General features: G+C 42.6%; 1 long non-coding RNA gene across 3 annotated transcripts in view; it reads left to right on the top strand.

The window, feature by feature from the left end:
* Nucleotides 1-153: 153 nt before the first annotated feature.
* Nucleotides 154-18,094, top strand: part of LOC107196774 — a 27,571-nt gene continuing 9,630 nt past the window's right edge. Inside the window, exons 1-4 of one of the 3 annotated variants that reach the window (XR_003044411.1) lie at nucleotides 154-318; nucleotides 512-627; nucleotides 1,292-1,429; nucleotides 2,544-4,518. This is a non-coding gene — a long non-coding RNA (uncharacterized LOC107196774). Of the gene's footprint in view, nucleotides 319-511; nucleotides 628-1,291; nucleotides 1,430-2,543; nucleotides 4,519-18,094 lie in introns of those variants that run through there. The other 2 variants (XR_003044410.1, XR_001518218.2) reach the window with 2 other exon arrangements.

The following is an 18,094-nucleotide window of genomic DNA, read 5'->3' as shown; positions in this document are numbered from 1 at the left end:
GGCTGGCCTGGGGCGGGGGCTGGAGCTGGGACTCCTGCGCTGCTGCCCGCCCAGCCCCGCCCCGCGGCCTCCGCCCATTTGGGGACAGAGGCGTGGTCTCCAGTGGGGCAGGAGGGCCAGGATTGCTGCGCATGCGAACTGGCCCCGCGCTGTGGGGCGAACTCGCAGGGAAGTGGCTGCAGAGCTCCCCCGGAGAATAGGAGGGGGACTCGGGCGTCCGCGCGGCCCAGCTTGACCCCTCTTGTTCTCCCTCCCTCCCTTTCGACCTCGCTCTGTCCGCTGTGGAACATCTCCGGGATCCCCCAGGGCTAAGTCCAGGTCGGCAGGTGCCGGGGGGTTCCGTGTAAGCCCCGCGGAAGGAGGGAGGGCCGCCGAGCTTTGGGCATGCATCGCGTGCAGTGAGCGCGGCAAGGGCCAAGGCAGCGGGCTGGGAAAGGAAGGGCTTGAAGAGGCGCGCGCTTGTCTCTTCCCCATCACCATGTCCATCTCCATGCCCATCTCCATATTCAAGGTTCGGAGTGGAGGCGCAAAGCGGGCCCTTGTCAGGTGCGGAAAGCCGGCTCCAGGCTCGTATTGACCATTTACGCGGAAGCAGGAGGGGCATATTTGGGGAATAAGACTGAGAAGGTTTGTGAATGACCAGTCCTGGCGCACAGTAGGGGCTCAGGGACTGCGGACTTCCTCTCCACCGCTCTGGGACCGCAAGGCAGCCACACTCTGATCTGTTCACCTCGCAGATCTGCTCATCAGAGACCTGTATCAGCCCGCTTTGCAGATGGAGAAACTCGGGCCCACTCATCTCCCCCTCCAGGGCTCCCAGTCTCCATTAACGAGTTCATCCACCTCTCAGTCACTCAGACTAATTGGGTCTCTTCCACCACCTCATAGTCTCTGTCCAGACGTTTCTCCCCTGGGTGTAGCTCCAGGCCCCTCGGGAGCCTCTTACCGAACCAGAGAAGACTCGAATATGCAGTCATGACCACCCCCCTGAGAACCATGTTCCAAGTCTGTGCCCCCTGCCTGCCTCCCCACTGATCCTTACCCCATTCCACTGCCTGTGCCCTGGGCTGTAGCCTCCCCAGGCCCTCAGTGCTCCTCTCGAGCACACTTGAGACTCCCACCCTCAGACCTCATTGGTGCTATTTGCCCCCGTGGTCTGAAAGGCTCTTCCTTTCCTCTCCACAGGCAAGTCCCGATATCAGGCTTCAGCTCTCATGCCTTGTCTCCACCAGGAGGACCCACCCACCCAGCCTCTTCTGCATTCCCACCAGGTTGTTTGTGTCTCTTCCAGAGCCCTAAACTCATGCTGCCTCTCTCGGAGTTACTGGTGCAGTCTCCTGGGGGCTGAGGCTCATTCTGGGGAAGACAAAGTGCTCGGTGAAGCCAGGCAGCTCTGGTGCTAGTCCTCACTCCGCCCAGTGGGATCCTGGTAAGTCCTCTACGCTTTCCAAGCCTCATTCTCCTGTCCGTAAAATGGGCTTCTAGCAGAAGTGTGTGGTGATCAGGTATAGGCAAGTTATGGGGCCCAGTAAGGCCCCATCATGTAGGGCATTTAGCAGCACTGCATCTGGGCTGGGCAACTCCCACATTTTCAAAAGTGGAGCTGGGGCCATGTCTGAGAAAACACATCTGCCTCAGTCCCCAGAATGGTAGAGTTCAGAGGATGCTCAGGCCCCCTTTTATATTTCAGAGTGTTGGAGCCACAAGTGGGGTGTTGTGTGTTGGTTGCAAACATGGACTCTGGACTCACTACCTGGTCTCATATTAGCTGTGTGACCTCAGGCAAACAACCCAACCTCTCTGTGCGCCAGTTCCCTCACCTGTAAAATCAGTATACAGCGCTCACACTGTGGAATTGTGGGGATTAAATGGCCTCATCTAGTAAAGACCTAGAGTGGCCCCTGGCTTGGAGTAAGTGCTCTCAGCATGGCTTAGCTGATGTTATTTTCATCTAGTCCAAACACCTCATTTTGTGCAGACACTGGGTCCCTGGAAGCAGAGACACATACACATGACTGGTTAGATGCCGCAGCATCCTAGAATGTCGGCACTGGAAGGGCCCACCTCAGAGCCCATCTTTGGCAGCTCCCACCTTCTCTGACAGGTGAAAAAAGGAGCCTAGAGAGAGATAGTGGCCTGTGCAGGGCACCCAGCCTGGTGGAGTGGGGAATGCATTGGCCCTAGTCTTCTTGGAGCGGGGAGGGGGAGGTTTCCAGACAAGTCATGAAGATTCTGGCCTCATGACAAGTTTGGGGCAGGGGTGTGGCTCTGGTGTTGCTTTGGGCCCAGGACTCTGCTGGTCATTTTTATAAACTGAGTCATCAAATGGTGCCATCATGGGGCCTGCTGTGTAGGGGCGTTTCCCATTTAATTCTCATAACCACCCTCTTGAGGAGACCTCATTAGCCCCATTTTGCAGACGATAAAACTGAGCCTCAGGTTGATGTTCTAGTCACACAATTAGGAAACGGCAGAACTGGGATCCAAACCTGCCCTGTCTGACCCAGCTTGTGCTCTTCCCCTCCTCCTCTTCTCTCCCCCAGGGAAAAGACACTTTTATAGGCTCCTCGAATGGCTGTCCAACTTCTGCTTGCATCTCCCTGGTAACTGGGAGCTCATGCCCTTACAGGGCAGCCCTTTCCACGCTACTTGGGAGAGCCTTTTGTCACCCAGACCTGATCCACCTCCCTCTTTCTAGTTCTGCGGGACGCCATACCCCCGACGCCACCAGAGCCCTGGAGACAGAACCTTCTCTGCGCCAGGACAGAAATCTCCTGTCTTCATTGCTCCTGTAACAAGTGAAACTCGTATAATAATGATTTCTTCTAAAACCTCAGCCGATCTAATTGCCTAGCTCTTGTTTAAGAACCTTAAAGGAAGCCCCGTGGCTTGGGGAGTGGCTCAAAAATGGAGGCTCCGAAGGCCTGGTGTTTTGGGGTGCAATATTCAAGTGACCATGTGAACCAGTCCCCCCACTGCCATGTAGAGAAGCCGAGTCAGTCACAGTACTTTCCAGTCAGAAGCGGCTGCCTGTGGTTTTCTCCTGAGGGTTCAGACATGGGAGGGTCACGTTGGACGCCTGGACTTCCTTTTACTTTGTAAGTGCAGCTTTCTCATTATTTTCACGTGGTCTTTGTTGTGATCGTTCATAATTTGGAGGAGCTCCTCGTGCGCTGTTACACTTCTGAATTTCCCTTTCTGAACATGGATGCTGCCTCCTTTGCCCACTTTTCTGTTTTGGTTCATATATTCTGGTTGTTAATCTGTTGCTGGCTGGAGATCATGCACATGTCTCTCCCACTGTCAACCTCTATTATCTTTGTTCTTCGTTGAACAGAAATCTTTATTCTAGATACATTCAATCCTAGCTCTGTGAAACTAACGTAAAATGAATGTCAACAGTAATTGAAAAATTTTTTTAAATTAAAAAAATACAAATTCAAGCTTCTAAAAATCCTCCCTTTATGAGTTTGAAATTTGTCTAAAGAGTCCTTCCCCACCCCTAGGTCACAAAGACGTTCTCCTTTACTCTCTTCTGTTATTTTTATAGTTGTACATTTCAAATGTAGGGCCAGGATCCAGTGAGAGTTCACTCTTAAATGCAGCGTTAGATGAGGCCCCAGTGGTACTTCCTCCTCAGAGCGAGCCGCACCACGGACTGCAGATCCACATCCGTCCCGTGCGTTAGTTTCCCGCCTGCACAGGCTGCCTCCGAGCTCACCTCTTTTTGGGGGTCTGTGCATTAGCACTACTCTGTTTGTATTGCCACGGCTTTGTGGTCCTATCCAATAAGGCAAATGTCACCTCTAACTCTTAATTTTTAACAGTGACTTAGCTATTTGTTTATGTTTTAGAGTAAGCTTATTGAGTGCCTAAAAAAAATCATAATGGCATTTTGATGAGGGCTACATTGAATTTAGAGATTAATTTGGGAAGAATGGACATCTTTATAATATTATGTAGTTCCAGCCAAGAACATGAATTATCTTTCTATTCAGATCATTGTCTCTGCCCTTTATTAGAACTTAATATTTTTTCTCCATGGAGGCCTTGCACGTTCACTTAATTTCTAGATGCTTTATATTTTTATTGCTCTTGTAAGTGATATTTTCTCCCAAATTATTATTTTTTTAAATGTCAAACCAAGAGAAAAGTGGAAAGAACGATGAATACCCTTTATCTTTTACTTGAATTCATCAGTCGTCAATATTTGCCACATTTGCTTCATCTCCCTCTCTCTTTCAGTCACACATTCATACTTCTTTCTGAACCATTAGAAAGGAAGTTCCAGACATATATGTATGTTATCTTTTATGAAAATGACATTTTCTAGCTGGTTATGCTTGGTGTAGAGAAATGCTATTGGCTTTTGTACGTTGATCTTGACTCTGGTAATCTTGTTACGAGACTGCTGGCAACCACAATTAGAATTACATTTTATATCATGATCCTATGTCTTTACCGTATGTGATTCACTTGATATTTCTATTTTGTTCTATTAAATTTTTTTTAATGTGAGTTTCAGACTCTAAATTAATTTTATGACCCACTCATGGGTCTCGGTTCATGGTTTGAAAACTGCTGCTCCAGACGAGGTTGGGGGTCCTTCCCCTGGGCTCCCACTACGGGCCTGATCGGACTCCAGTGTCATTCCTTACACAGGAAAATGTAGCCCTGCCTGACTGAACTCAGGGGTCCAGAGGCAGACAAACACTCACAGTATTTGTCATTCAAACCCCAAAGTGTCCCCTCCCCAGAGCTGAATTCTGAGCTGGGTCAAGCCTGGCCTCCTCGCTCTGCCACAGACTTGTCGTGTCATGCCAGGCTGGTCATTGTTCCTCTCTGGGCCTCCTTTTCCATTCATTGGAAGTAGGGGGAAGGAGGCCATCTCTTAGGGCTCTTCAGGCTCATTTTCATAAACTGAGTCATCAAATAGAGCCTTCCTGTCTCACCATAATGGTTATTTGCTCTTCTGCGTAGGTAGGGCCTTGGGTGGGGGAAACTGAGGTGAGGCCTTACCTTTGAGCTCTACTCTCACTTCCTGCCTAAAGAGCTGCTGGCTCCTGCTCCCAAGTGCCAGTGAGACAAGTGGGGCTGAGGAGATTCTCCTTCCACTGAGGCATGGATAATGTTCTGGCTGTGTGTGTGCACCGCCAAATTGCTGTCTGCCTCCTTCTCTCTGGAGCTCGGAGACCTGGCCTCTGGCCTTGTGCAGCTGCGATGCTTGGACTCCAGGTGCAGTGGATGTCAGGCATGGTCGCTAGGGCCCATGGTCAGGGCCCAGGAATGGCAGGCAGGAAGCCCAGGCCCAGCAGACTTGTGTGACCTTGGGCAGGTCACTCCCCTACTTGGGCCTCAGTCTCCACATCTGGCCAATGGAGATGATCATAACCCCTGTTACCTGGTTGGGTATCCAAGGAAATCAGGGGCTCAGAGATGCTTTGTAACATGATATCGCTCTACCTTGATTTAGATGTTTAAAATAATATCTTAAAATATTTTTTAAAATTATTTTCTTGCATCTTTTAGATTCAGTCCTAAGGTTTTTCTTTTTTCCTATTATAAATGCTGCTTTAAAAAAATGACTTTTCCTGACTACTTGTTACCGCTATCTAGACATTAAATTGATTTTAGTACATTGATTTTGTATTTGGAAAACTTGATACTTTTTCATTAATTTAATCAATTTTATATATATAGGTTTTTTGGTGGGTTTTATATGTAAACTAATGGTTCTCAGTGAGGTGTATTGACCCCTAATAGGGAGATTTAGAAATTTATAATGGATTTTTTTACACATCAAAATTCATATTATTTTATTTTAAAGTATTTTTCTTTACTAATCTTTTATATTAAAATTAAAGAATTATATTGATTTTTTTGAAATATATATGTGTGGACAGATTATATTATCTAAATATTTCACTTCAGGATAGGGAGTATGACAGTAATTTGTTAGAGAAAGGGGAAGTTGGATCTGACAGGGTTGCAAACCTCTGAGGTTTTGATAATTTTTTTCTTATTTCAAGTCATTATATTTTTTAATCTTTATCTTGCCTTGCTGTGCTCTCAAGTCTTCAACAATGCTGAACAGAAGATGGGCACATCCAGTCTTCTTCCAAATCTTAAAGCAAATTCTTTCAATGCTTTTTACTAAGATTCCTTTAAAATCACGAATGGATGTTGAATTTTATATAAAAAATTTCTCCCTCATCTGAGATACTCAAATTTCTCTTGATGTGATGTACCACATTGACAGATTTCCCTTTTTTATTCATATATTCAGATTGCTTTTCTAATACTAAACCCACCTCGAATTTCTGGGATAAACCCATCAAGGTGCTGATGTGCATTATTCTTTTTACATACTGCCACATTCTCTTGCTAGCATTTCGTGTAGGATTTTGCATCTCTGTTTGAGTGAGACAAGCCTATCATTTTCCTTGCTCATGAGATCAGTTACGCTGGCGGGGTAAAGGGAAGTAGCAGCACAGGCTCTCCGGGGGCCCAGAAATCTGGGCCCACGGACACACCGCCCGCCTCCGCGCAGAAACCGTGTGCGGGGCGCGCCCCCTGGCGGCCGCGGGGAGCAAGAGCCCGATGAGCCGAGCAGGGCGAAGGTGGTCTGGTGACACGAGCAGCCCAGCTTTAGAGATGGAGTGACCAGGACCCACAGTGACACAGCAGGGCTCTAACTGCGGTGTTCTGACCCTTCTGGGCTGTGAAGTTTCTGATCTTAATTACTTTACCTGTAAAGTGAGGATAGTCTACCTGCCAGTCAAGGAAATGGGAGGAAGTTGTCAAAGCACAGAATTCAGACTTTCCAGAAGATTGGGAGGTATCCTCTCCTGACCTCAGCATTCTTGCTTTCTTGACTGTTATAGCACTTGAGAAATGGCAGCTACGGGAAAGGGAATTCAGGATTAATGATAATTGCCCAGAATAGAGAGTCCACATCAGGGAGGTCTGAGTGAAGGAAGCACATTTGTTCTTTTATCGGTTTTTGTTCATTATTGCTCATTTATTCAACAAATATTCATTGGACACTGTGGTAGGCAGAATAATGGTCCCCCAAAGATGTCCACGCCCTATTCCCTGGAACCTCTGAACACGTTAGGTTACATGGGAAAGGGGAATTAAGGTTATAGATAGAATGAAGGTTGTTGATCAGCTGACCTTAAGAAGGAAGATAATCCTGGATTATCTTGGTGGGCCCCATGTGATCACATGGGTCCTTAAAAGTGTGGCTATATTCAGCTCGTGCATAAGCTGGGAGCTGCTCAGCTGGGATGGTGGGCCTCGCCTTCCTTGTGCTCTTTCATCCTGGGCTGCTTCATGCCATGGGGGTCTCAGGGTTCCAAGATGGTAAAACGCGGAGGCTGCAAGACCTCTTGTGACCTGGACTCAAGATACAAGGGGTGAGGAGGAATTCCCAGAACTCGTGGCTATCTGTAACCTGCTAATGGATTTTGAAGAGGTAAGCTGTCCCAGAAGGAGCGGTGTGAAGACTGAGAGGGCCCTCTGGGCAGAGGTGCAGAGCTCTGTCTGGGAATGAAGAGGACAGATCTGGGACACGTTCTAGGTTTAACGTGGTTGGAGGAGTAAATATTGAGAGTTGAAGGTGCAGAGATAAATTACAGGTACCCTGAGAAGGGCCTTGAATGACATACCTGCAGTTTTAACTTGATCATGTGAATGTTTTGACAAGTCCATATCTGTTTTGAATTCAAGAGTCTGTTATAGCAGCCCACATGGTGGTATAGAGGCTGGAGAGGGCAAGACTGGAGACAGGGAACCCAGGGGCCTGGTACAGTGGTCCATGGGACAGACAGGAGGCCCAGGCCTGAACCGGGCAGGGGCTGTCAAAATGGCAGGGATGGTGTCCTTGAAACTTGGTGATTCATTGGGTATTCTGTAAGAACGTTCACCTCTCAGGCTTCTTGTACTTCTTGCTAATTTAGAGGGGCCTTGGGATGGGGAGATGTCTGGATGAGAAGAAGGATAAGAATTGGGGGAGGGGGAGTGAGTGGTAGCAGCATGAAGGACTGAAAGAAGATGGAAGCACCAATTAAATCTGGGGCAAATACTGTTAAAGTGTGCAGCTGAAACTTATTGAATTTCATTAACCGATGTCATCATAAAAAATTAATTAATTTAAAAAAATAAAGAGATCATTGCAATTCCAGTCAATCAATCAATCAATCAATCAATCAATCTGGGGCAAATAAGGACAAAGGTGCAGCCCCAGGGAGGGACCTGACCATATTCCTCTCCAGAATGAGCAACTCGTGTCCCACTCATGGCTGAGAGCCCAAGGCTTGGCACAGAGCAGGTATCTGTCCAGGGTGGCTAATGACTTAATTTTGTTAACTCGTTTTTGTCAAGCCCCCTAAAAACTCATCTTCTATCCTTAGCGGAAATGCCTTTTGGGAAGTTTGTGGATGAATTGAAGTGGAAAGAAAATTAAATGGCGTGTTTATTGGAGTAAAATGAACAGCCTTTAGGACAGGCAGCTGTGACATCTAGAATGGTTCTGAAATGGCCAGGAAGGAACTTCAATGTATGTAGTGGGTGGGTGTGGCAAGAAGTGTACTGTTGAGAAATGGCATGAACGCAATCCTAACTCATTTTCAGCAGCCCCTTTTACAACAGGCAGGTGTTTTAACCTAGTATAAAAAGTCTTGGTCGGGTCCAGTGCTCGTTCTGCCACCCACACCCTAGTCTGGAAAACTGTGGTGGCATAAGGCAGAAGAATTGGTCAGTAGGAGGATCTGGAAAGGGGTTGATTCCTCAGGTTTGTCCAGCAGTTTTGAGGTACCCCTGGCAAGCCCAGACTAGGCACTCTCATGGGAAGGACCCTATTCAGAAAACCCATTATAATTAGATTCAGACTACACCGTGGTGCTAACCCTTAAGACAATCCTACATTTTACAGATGCAGAATTCAACGTTTAAAGTTAAATGACCACAATCACACAGCTTTTCAGTGGAAAACCAAAATCCTAAGCCAGGTCTTTAGACATAAGTATGTAACAGCATCCTGTCAGGACTAATGCTAATGGGTTCCAACTCAGAGCCTGCTGCCTCGGTGTAGTGTTGGGTTGGGGTTACTGCCCTCCACCCCTCATGCACGTGAAGGCCTCACAGCTGTCCCCAGCCCAGCTGCTGGCATCCACATAACTAGAACTCAGGCTCTCACTCCAGGTGTCCTTTCCAAGTGACTGGTGATTCACTTTGGTTGGGGGTGCACTTGTCCTTCAAAATTCCTCTACCTAATCCTTAAATGGTTGGTTTCTAGGACTTAGTCTGAGACCCTCTTCTTTTCTTCCGTGATCTCATCCACTCCCATAGCTTCAAATATTGTGTATGTTTTTGATTCTCAGATTTATATCTTTAGCCCAGATCTCTCAGCTGAGCTCTAGATCCACATATTTACTCTCTCCTCAAGCGCTCTATCAGGATACAGTAAGCCCTCATGTAACAGCGTCAATAGGTTCTTGGAAACTGTGCCTTTAAGTGAAACAATGTATAAGGAAGCCAATTTTACCATAGGCTAATTGATATAAACAAGAGTCAAGTTCCGACGGTATATTTCTGATATACTGTAATGGGTCTGGAGCAAAGGATAATGTGTGCAGAACTGCTGGGTCGTCTGCTCCAACACTCCTATAAGTAAATTACTAAATTTTGTTACAGTCTATAGAGTTGCCTTCTTCATTTGTCAGGCTGAAGATACCTTCTTGTTACAGTGGCTATTATACCTTTGCCCGACCATCAGACAAAGAGGAAACCAGAGCACCCAGAGAAAACTCACACAGACATGGGGAGAATGTGTAGACGCCACACAGATAGTGGCCCAGGCCAGGAATCACATTTCTCTCTCATTGTTATAATGAAACTTTGAATGAAATGACATTATTCACCTGCTGTACATATCTCAACAAATTCCAAACATAATAACTCATCCCGAATCTGCTTCTTCCCATATGACTCAGATATATTTGATTTTCTCTCTCCACTTTCGGTGCCACTCTCCTCCATTCTCTCTCCTTGGACTGCTGCAGCCTCGTCGTTTCTGGTATCCCTACATCCACACCTGCTCCCTGTAATCCCTTTCCCACCTTTCCAAGAGCTTCCAAATTCAAATTCTTACCATGACTTTCTAAGCCCTCCGAGACTTAATTCCTGCCCATATCTCCATACCGTCCTCTTGCTCTCTGCTATACCAGCCTTTCCCCTTTCCCAATTCCTCTCATCTTCAGTTCTTAACATAATGTTCATCTTCAGGGAAGCCCTCCAGTTCCCTAGTGCACACTCCCAGAGCTCTCAATACCCTTTCTCCATGACACTCATCCCAGATGGAACTGGCAGTGTCATTAGATACTAGATTGAGTGCCACAGGGCAGAGTGTCTGCCTCGTTCCCCACTGTACCCCTAGCACCTAACCCTGACACAGCATTCCAAAGTTTGTTGAACTGATGGCATAGTGCCATATGGTCCCCACATGGTAGGGCTCAGGAAATTAATCTTCTCTTCTAATGCTTTCTTCACATTTTCCTTTGTGAATCAAGCCCTATTTTGGCACTAGGCTACCCTGCCAAGTGAGACAGGTCCTACTTTCTCTCACCTAGGAAGACCCATTCTGCATTCTAGTCCAGGGCTGAAGCAGGAGGAGGAGGAGGAGAAAAATCCCAGACATGCCAGAGCTGAGCCTGGAGTAAGATCAATAAAAATTCACTCAATCAAACGATGCATTTCCATGTGTAGGGCATGTGGCAAAGTGGTTTAGAAAGGTGTGTCTTGTTCACAGACGGATTTAAAGCAATCCTAACTTTTCTGTCATCCCATTTGCAAAGCACTGTTCAAAATGCTTTGCAAATTCACTTGTGTTCTCTGTCAGGCAAGGGCTCCTGGTTTACCTCTTGCCAGCATCTATCTGTTGATCTAGGTAAGGCTTTCCTTCTCTGACACACAAAGGAAGGACTAGTTGAAGAATCTACCATATTGTCAGCAGTGATGGAAACTACCCATCCCAGTATGCTTGGCTAGGAAAGCTAATCGTTTAAAGTTGTGGTTTGGAAAACTCGTTGAGTTGTGGGAAATTCTTATTTTATACCTTGTAGATGGCACTTTGGTCATTGCCAAAGACAGAAATCACAGACATACGTGGCTTAAGTTGTACTTTTTTTTGTTTCTGACCCACCCCCATTCACTGTGTGAAGCTGGAGGGTTCACGTGTTTACTCCAGAGCTCCTAAAGTTGAGAATGCTGTGTGTTTATAGAGCATAAACGTTTAATTGAAAAGTTATTAGTTTTTAGCCTTGTAAATTACTCAGGCTTGGAGTAGAAAAGTACTGCAGTATAGTTTAATGACAAAAAGAATTCTAACGTTAATTATTAAACATCCTTTCCCATGAACAGGATCTCTGCTGGCCTATATGGCCCCTTTCCCTCGGAAATTGGAATAAGGTGTGTCCTGAGATGCATCCCTACCAAAGCACACACCTTAATATCAGCTTCCACTACCTCCACCCCACAACTGAGTGCCTTTGTGTAGTGCACAACTGTTCAACTAACCATGGTGGCCCAGGGATAAAACATTACCAGAAGTCTTATTCGAAACCGCATCATTTAATCTTTCACCTATAGAAGGGTAATTGATGCTGAAATATATAGCCTAGATCGTGGCAGATTAGAAAAAATTACATAATTCTGTCTTCTAGAAAAATGATTGTGGCATTGGCAAATCAAATGAAAAAAACGAATAAGCGGATCTGAGGTCACCTGAAAATGGTTATTTCCTTTATAGTACAACCTGCGTTCATTAGATAATTGCTAGCAGAACAAAATATCTATACCGAAATGAAACTAGGAAACCATAAATTAACTTGAACAATTTATCTGTTGGTGACATTAATAACTCAGACATGTTAGAAGTATGGAAATGCCTGATGTTAAACAGAAATTGATGATCATATCTGTTAAAATAGACTCATGTATTAATTGGTATTAAACAATTTAGCTCTAAAAGAGCCAAAAAGAAATGACTGTGGAAAGGACTTTGAACTTTTCCCCTTTGAAAGTTAAAAAAAAAAGTGTACATGACTATGATGGCTTATTAGTTCCTTGACAACTACTATATAACATGTTTTATATGGCATGAGAAAAATGGTCTAAAGATCTCAACTTTCTGAAAGTCAACTCAAAAGCTAAATGCAACTAGGGTTTTTGGATTTTAAAGTATGTAATGGAATTTCCTTTATAATGAAAACAAATCGTGTAATTGTTTCAAAGGTTTAGGTACTTTGCAGCAGACTGTTTCCAGTCTAGTAAAACTGATATGGAGAAATGATTTTATAGCGTAAATATTTAAACAAATCCCATGATTACATTCGACAAAAAAGTGAGAGATGTTTTAATGGTGTGAAATATTTCATTCTGACAAATACACACTGGCATCACCACCTTGCAGTGAAGGGCAGGGGGAGGTATGATGGAACTTCCATCATGGAGCTCACTTGCTGAAGGTCTAGAGCAGGGAGGCCAACTCCCAGAACCAGAGGTTTTGCGGGTCACATGCATCTCCGTTGCATATTCTTTTTGTATGTTTTAAATGACATCTTTAAAATATAAAAATCATTCCTACTTTGCAGGCCATACACCTGCAGACTGGAGTTGGTCTGTGGGCTAGAGTTTGCCTACCCCTCGTCAGGAGCCATTTGATATGATAGACACATTTTTTTATCATTTCCTTTTAGGTGCATATGATCTCAGAATGAGTATTTGTATGTACTTAAAGATATCTCTAATAAATGTGTCCTGTTGCAAACTTTACCTCTGCAAATTCAATTTAAAAGTGATGATCTGCAGATCTGACATTGCCAGAAATTTCAGAAGACTTACAATTATGTGAATATTTGACTTAATTCAGGTATCAACATTAGGCTCTTTAAAGAAATGAAGCAGGTCTTGTTAAATGAAGGTTGAAAGGAACTGTGAGCGAAGTGTGACCTGCGGTTGGTGCTGTAATATTGCCAGCTGCTGAGCTAACCAGAGCAGGGTAATTTTAGGTCACTCGCATGCCTGTAATTGAATTTCTTGTTAGGTTTTAGGGTTTTCTAGCAGGAAATATTCTTATGATCGACCATTTTCCACACGAGCTGCCAATCAAAACAGGTAATTTACTGAATTTAATGATAAATGAAGGTCTTATGAAACGGTACTAGATATTTAAAGCATACTGAAATGGGGGACAGTACTGCTTATTCCAAAGGGCTGAATGTGCATAAACAAATATTCTGCAGCTAATAATTCCGTTTAAATGCTTTAGTAAGCTGTCTTCTCCTTAGCTGCTCTGATTGTCTATCGGAGAGAGAAATGATGTTTGATGAAACTTGTGATACCTTACATTTTCCACATTTCCTTCAATGATGTCAGGATTTCATTACCTAACGTCCGAGTTTATGGTCCAAAGCCAGAGTTTTATCTTCAGTTTGAATTTCAAGTGAAACAGTATCTATATCTGGGTCTAGATCATTTCCAAATAAGATAAAAATAATGAATCATTAATCACTAAACATAAATTTATCTACTTTTGACTTATTTTTACAGAGACTAAAGATATTTGGGTCTATTAATAAACATGTCTTCACCACAAACATTGTACTGTTAAGAAACATATACCTCTAGAAATTGAGGTGGTGTATTTATAAATCTGCTCATCTACAGAATGCTGACATGTGACAGACAGTTCACAATTGTCTGCTTCATTTACACTGAAAATTAAGGTTACTAAGGGTTAAGAATTCTATTTAATATACGTAGATGAAAACACTAGAAACAAAAAGAAGGGACACAATCTTGAACAGTCTCAAAGGAATAAAAGATGTTTTTGTTAAGGAAAAAAAAGGAGTAATTTTGTCCTAAATCAGTTGCTTAGAGGTTATTTAAAGGTTGCTCCAGAATGAAAAAGTGGAAAGTGAAGGACAAAACATGAATGGGTATAGAAGGTTGTAAACCGTCTGAAGACAGGGGTAAGGGTGGGAGGAGGAGGAAGGGGGAGAGAAGGGGCAGGGCGGTGGGAGAATATCTTATTCATTGAAGTGGTCAAGCTGGCTAAGAATGAATGCACTTATTTATAATTTTAAAAAATGAGCTTAATAGTGTACACGTGTAAAATGAAAGTTGAAATTCCCTCTGTTAAAAGGAAAAAGTTTCTTGGATTATTGGTCTGTTCTAAATGAGACTAATTATTGTCATTTAGGTTACCGGAGTAACCAAAGTATTGTTCACAGTGACCTGTGATCTTATTTAATCGAGTGTTCATTTTGACAACTTCCCCAAATCAAATTCTAAATAAAGTCTTTTTGATCTCAGATTTCCCAGAGGGCCCCTGGAAAATCTCAAGGGATTTGTTCTTTCTGCCTTGCAAAGAGTGATGCTAAACTAATTAGTTTTATTTGTTACGTTAAATTGCATAGCAAGCATTGTTAAATAAGAAGTGACACTTAACCTTCCATAGCTTATATTTGTATGGGTAGGTATTATTAATATTAGTTCAGAAATTGTATGAAGTTTCTAATCTAGAAACTTGTCAGTGTCATAACTGTTCACAGTATGTCCTGGAATAACGTGATCAGCCATAACTCCAGTTATCTTAAAATGTCCTGGAATAACGTGATCAGCCATAACTCACAGACAACCAAATTTCCTTGTCAATTGGGTTATAATGAACTCTCATCAGATCTTTAACCATTGGCATTTTAAGTCTTTTGTCATTTTCAGATATTGTCTTACTCTGATGCTTTCCTGAAAAATGCTTGTAATCAGTTATAGCCTTCATCTTCCAAAAAAAGAGTCTTAGAGACCCATGGAAAGGACTATAGCAGGCACTCCAGGGTACAGGCTTCTGATGTCTTTGCTTATGTAACTTTAAGATCTTACTACTAGACTAATTATTTCCAGAACTAATAAAGCAACTCAAAGATTCATAAAACTGCTAACCTCAAATTAATAAAGACATGAATTTCTCATACAGGACTGAGTAGAACGATAAAGAATAATTATGATTTCTTCCATGACTTTTGCTCAGAGTATTGCTTGTTCTTTAATGTTTTATTTTCAAAATTTAGGGAAACCCCCTTCTCTTAAGCTGTCTAAAACTTACAGCAATTTAGCAGATCATATCTTTGTAGATGAAAATGAAGTACTTCTTGCCTTATTCCTCCAAAATTTGGACACTATTCTTGAATATTTTTATTTTCATGGCAACATAGTTATTTGAATAAGTTCAGTAAGAATTTGTTATCCTTTTAAGAGGATACAATTGGAAACTCTGGTTATATTACCTACCTTTAACTGGAATGTCATATTTGACCAGTTTAAAGGAACTAAGTTTGACTTAAAGGAGCCATGCTTACAAAGGTCTCCTGGAAAACCAGCCTGGTACCCTTACAGGGTTCCCAGCCTTACAGGTAAGTAAGGAAGGCCACTTCCTGGCAGGCCAGGAAGCTTAGACTGTTTGGGGGACTTTGAAAAAAGAATTCATCCACATCTGTGGGTACCGAAAGTGAAGTCTGATGGTGAGTTCTCGGCTTGCATTCCTAGCTTGGAGGCTTTTAAAAGTTCAACCTGAGAGTCCTAATAAAAGTTCCAGCAAAAGAAACTTTAAAAGGCCTATGTCTTCAGTTACTATTATTGCTGTACTTACGTAAACAATCAGGCCTAGTTTGATGAGACTAGCCTTGTTTTGCAAACAAAAGTAGTCTTAACTTGATTATCTTTAATAAAAATGGGGGTGATTACAGAGGGAAATTTTATGTTTCAATGGAAGAGTATAACTCGCCCTTGTGGATTAACACATTTCTAGTTCTGTTCATATTCTTTATTTTTGCCCCATTATAAGCTGGATCCTGCCATTTGTGCATTTTTGTCAGTAATTAACATTTCTAATTTTCTTCCACTTCTGACATCCCATCGCTAAAAACTAAATCCACCCTTTTCCTGAAGCCCTGCAAGCTGAAGCCAGATGATTTGATATAACTTTAAAAGATTTATCACAACAGTTAATGCACTCAGGAAGTTCACCAGTACATAGTCCTTTGAGATCCGGGAAATAACCTTGACTGAGACCACCACTACCATCCTTACTCCACCATGTAAAGATGCTTTGAGATCAACACTTAAAAATCATTTTGATTGACTGCCCTCTGGGCTAAAAAAAAAAAAAAAGAGTTTATCATCTGCTCCTACTATTAATTTTTTTTCTTTTGTCTCTCCATAAATCTATGTCTTCTGTTTGTGGATTCTAAGAGATCTCTCCACAGCTACCAAATCAGCTTCTGGTCTGTGACACTTAGGAAGTTTTAGACGGGAAATAAAAGGGTCCAGAATACACCACTGTGGCATAAAAATTATTTTGAGCTGAAGGCATTTAGGAATCAACAGATGTAGGAAGAGGTCTTCCCCTGCCCTCCCTCTGCTCCTCCCCGCCCCCCGAGCTCCTTTTATCTGCCTAAAAGCAAAACCTCCCAAAAGAACTCAACGGTCATAAATCCTCTCCACTGGGAGTTTCAGTACCACACCTAAACAGACATTGTCACAAAACCATCATTATCTCCCTTCTATTCTCCTAAGGGCCCATTATCTTTCCTAAAAGTCATTTGTTTTTCCATAGTGCCCATTCTTTACCTTTTCTTCCCTTATTAAGATGGTGTATAGGCCCCATATTCTGACTTCCTGAGTCATATTTTTCTCTGAACTCCTACATACATATGTGAACAAAAATCTCACTTTTCCCTTGTTAAACAATCTGTTTTTTGTCAGGCCTCCAACTACTGAATCTAAGAGGGTAGAGGAAAGATTTTTCCTCTCTGAAAGGCGAAATTGTTAAGTCCAGTAGCATGCTCACATAAACCTCAGCGATATTGGCAACTTTTCTCTAGCAACTACAGTTAGACATTAAAATAAAAAATTTCCTAATTCTTAAAGGAAGTGCAACAGTTTAAAAAGCAGTATTGAATTTTTCCGGTCAGATGGGTCATGACCATTCTTGTTTTTCGTTTTACAGCCTTCCCCCAAAAAAGCTTTAACTAATTTTGGCCAAATTTTTGTCATTATTTCCAAATACTTACAGCATATTGAATAAGCTGTAATTTTAGACACGGAAAAATGAGACAAAGTGATCAAACTAATTATATTATGGCACTGATATGAAGCAAAATGTAAGACAGAGGTAGATCTGCAAATCACCACATAGTTGCAAATTCCAATTATAACTGGTTCTCTTTAAAACACCTGTTTTACACAAATGCTTATCCAGTAGCACATCATAAACCACAGGGTTAAAAGAATTTCTTCTGTCATGTAACATGGAATTGAGAGCTAAAACTGTTAAACTTAGCAACAAATGATTTTCTTCAAGAGCAAAGTAATACAGAACCCACAGGACTCACAAGAAACCCTTAAACTAAATTATTAGATACTTTTAGGGGCACTGGCTAAATTCTGCATTAAAACAGAACTTAGTTTTTTCAGGCATTTAAAGATTTTCATGCATTTTGTACCTGATATTTTTGGTCTCTTATTTTCTTTGACTCACACCCCCTCTACTTAGTATAAGAAATATCCTCTTTGTGTAAGAAAAGCCCAGATTTTAACAATCCTGGAAATTTTGCAGTAAATTATCTGATCAAATTCTGGTAAACCAAATATCACTACTTGGGGGTTCTCATTTGTATATTATGTTTCTCCTGTTAAGCATCAATTTATAAAATATCACAAGGATAAAAGAGATCACTTCAGGTGGTGGCAATGTTTCACAAAAGCACCAGGGTGGGGTGGAGTAGATAGAGTGATCAGTCAGTTCAACACAACCATCTTTCACCTAGTTTTTCCTTAAAAAAAAAAAAAAAGTCCAATTGCTTTCCATTTTCCAGAGTGAAAATGGCAGCATAGGAAGAAGGATACTAAAATGTGCAAGCAAAATTGCTTCTTTCACGTCCTTATAAAGTATTAATGTTTTCTAAAATATAATTTGTTATAAGGCTCACAGATGAACATCTTTCACATCAGGTGATATGCAAACAAACCATTA

Source organism: Pteropus alecto, unplaced genomic scaffold (assembly GCF_000325575.1).
Source record: "Pteropus alecto unplaced genomic scaffold, ASM32557v1 scaffold7, whole genome shotgun sequence".
Classification (NCBI taxonomy): Eukaryota; Metazoa; Chordata; class Mammalia; order Chiroptera; family Pteropodidae; genus Pteropus; species Pteropus alecto.
The sequence above is the reverse complement of the archived record's forward strand: the minus strand, read 5'-3'. Positions and strand labels throughout refer to the sequence as shown.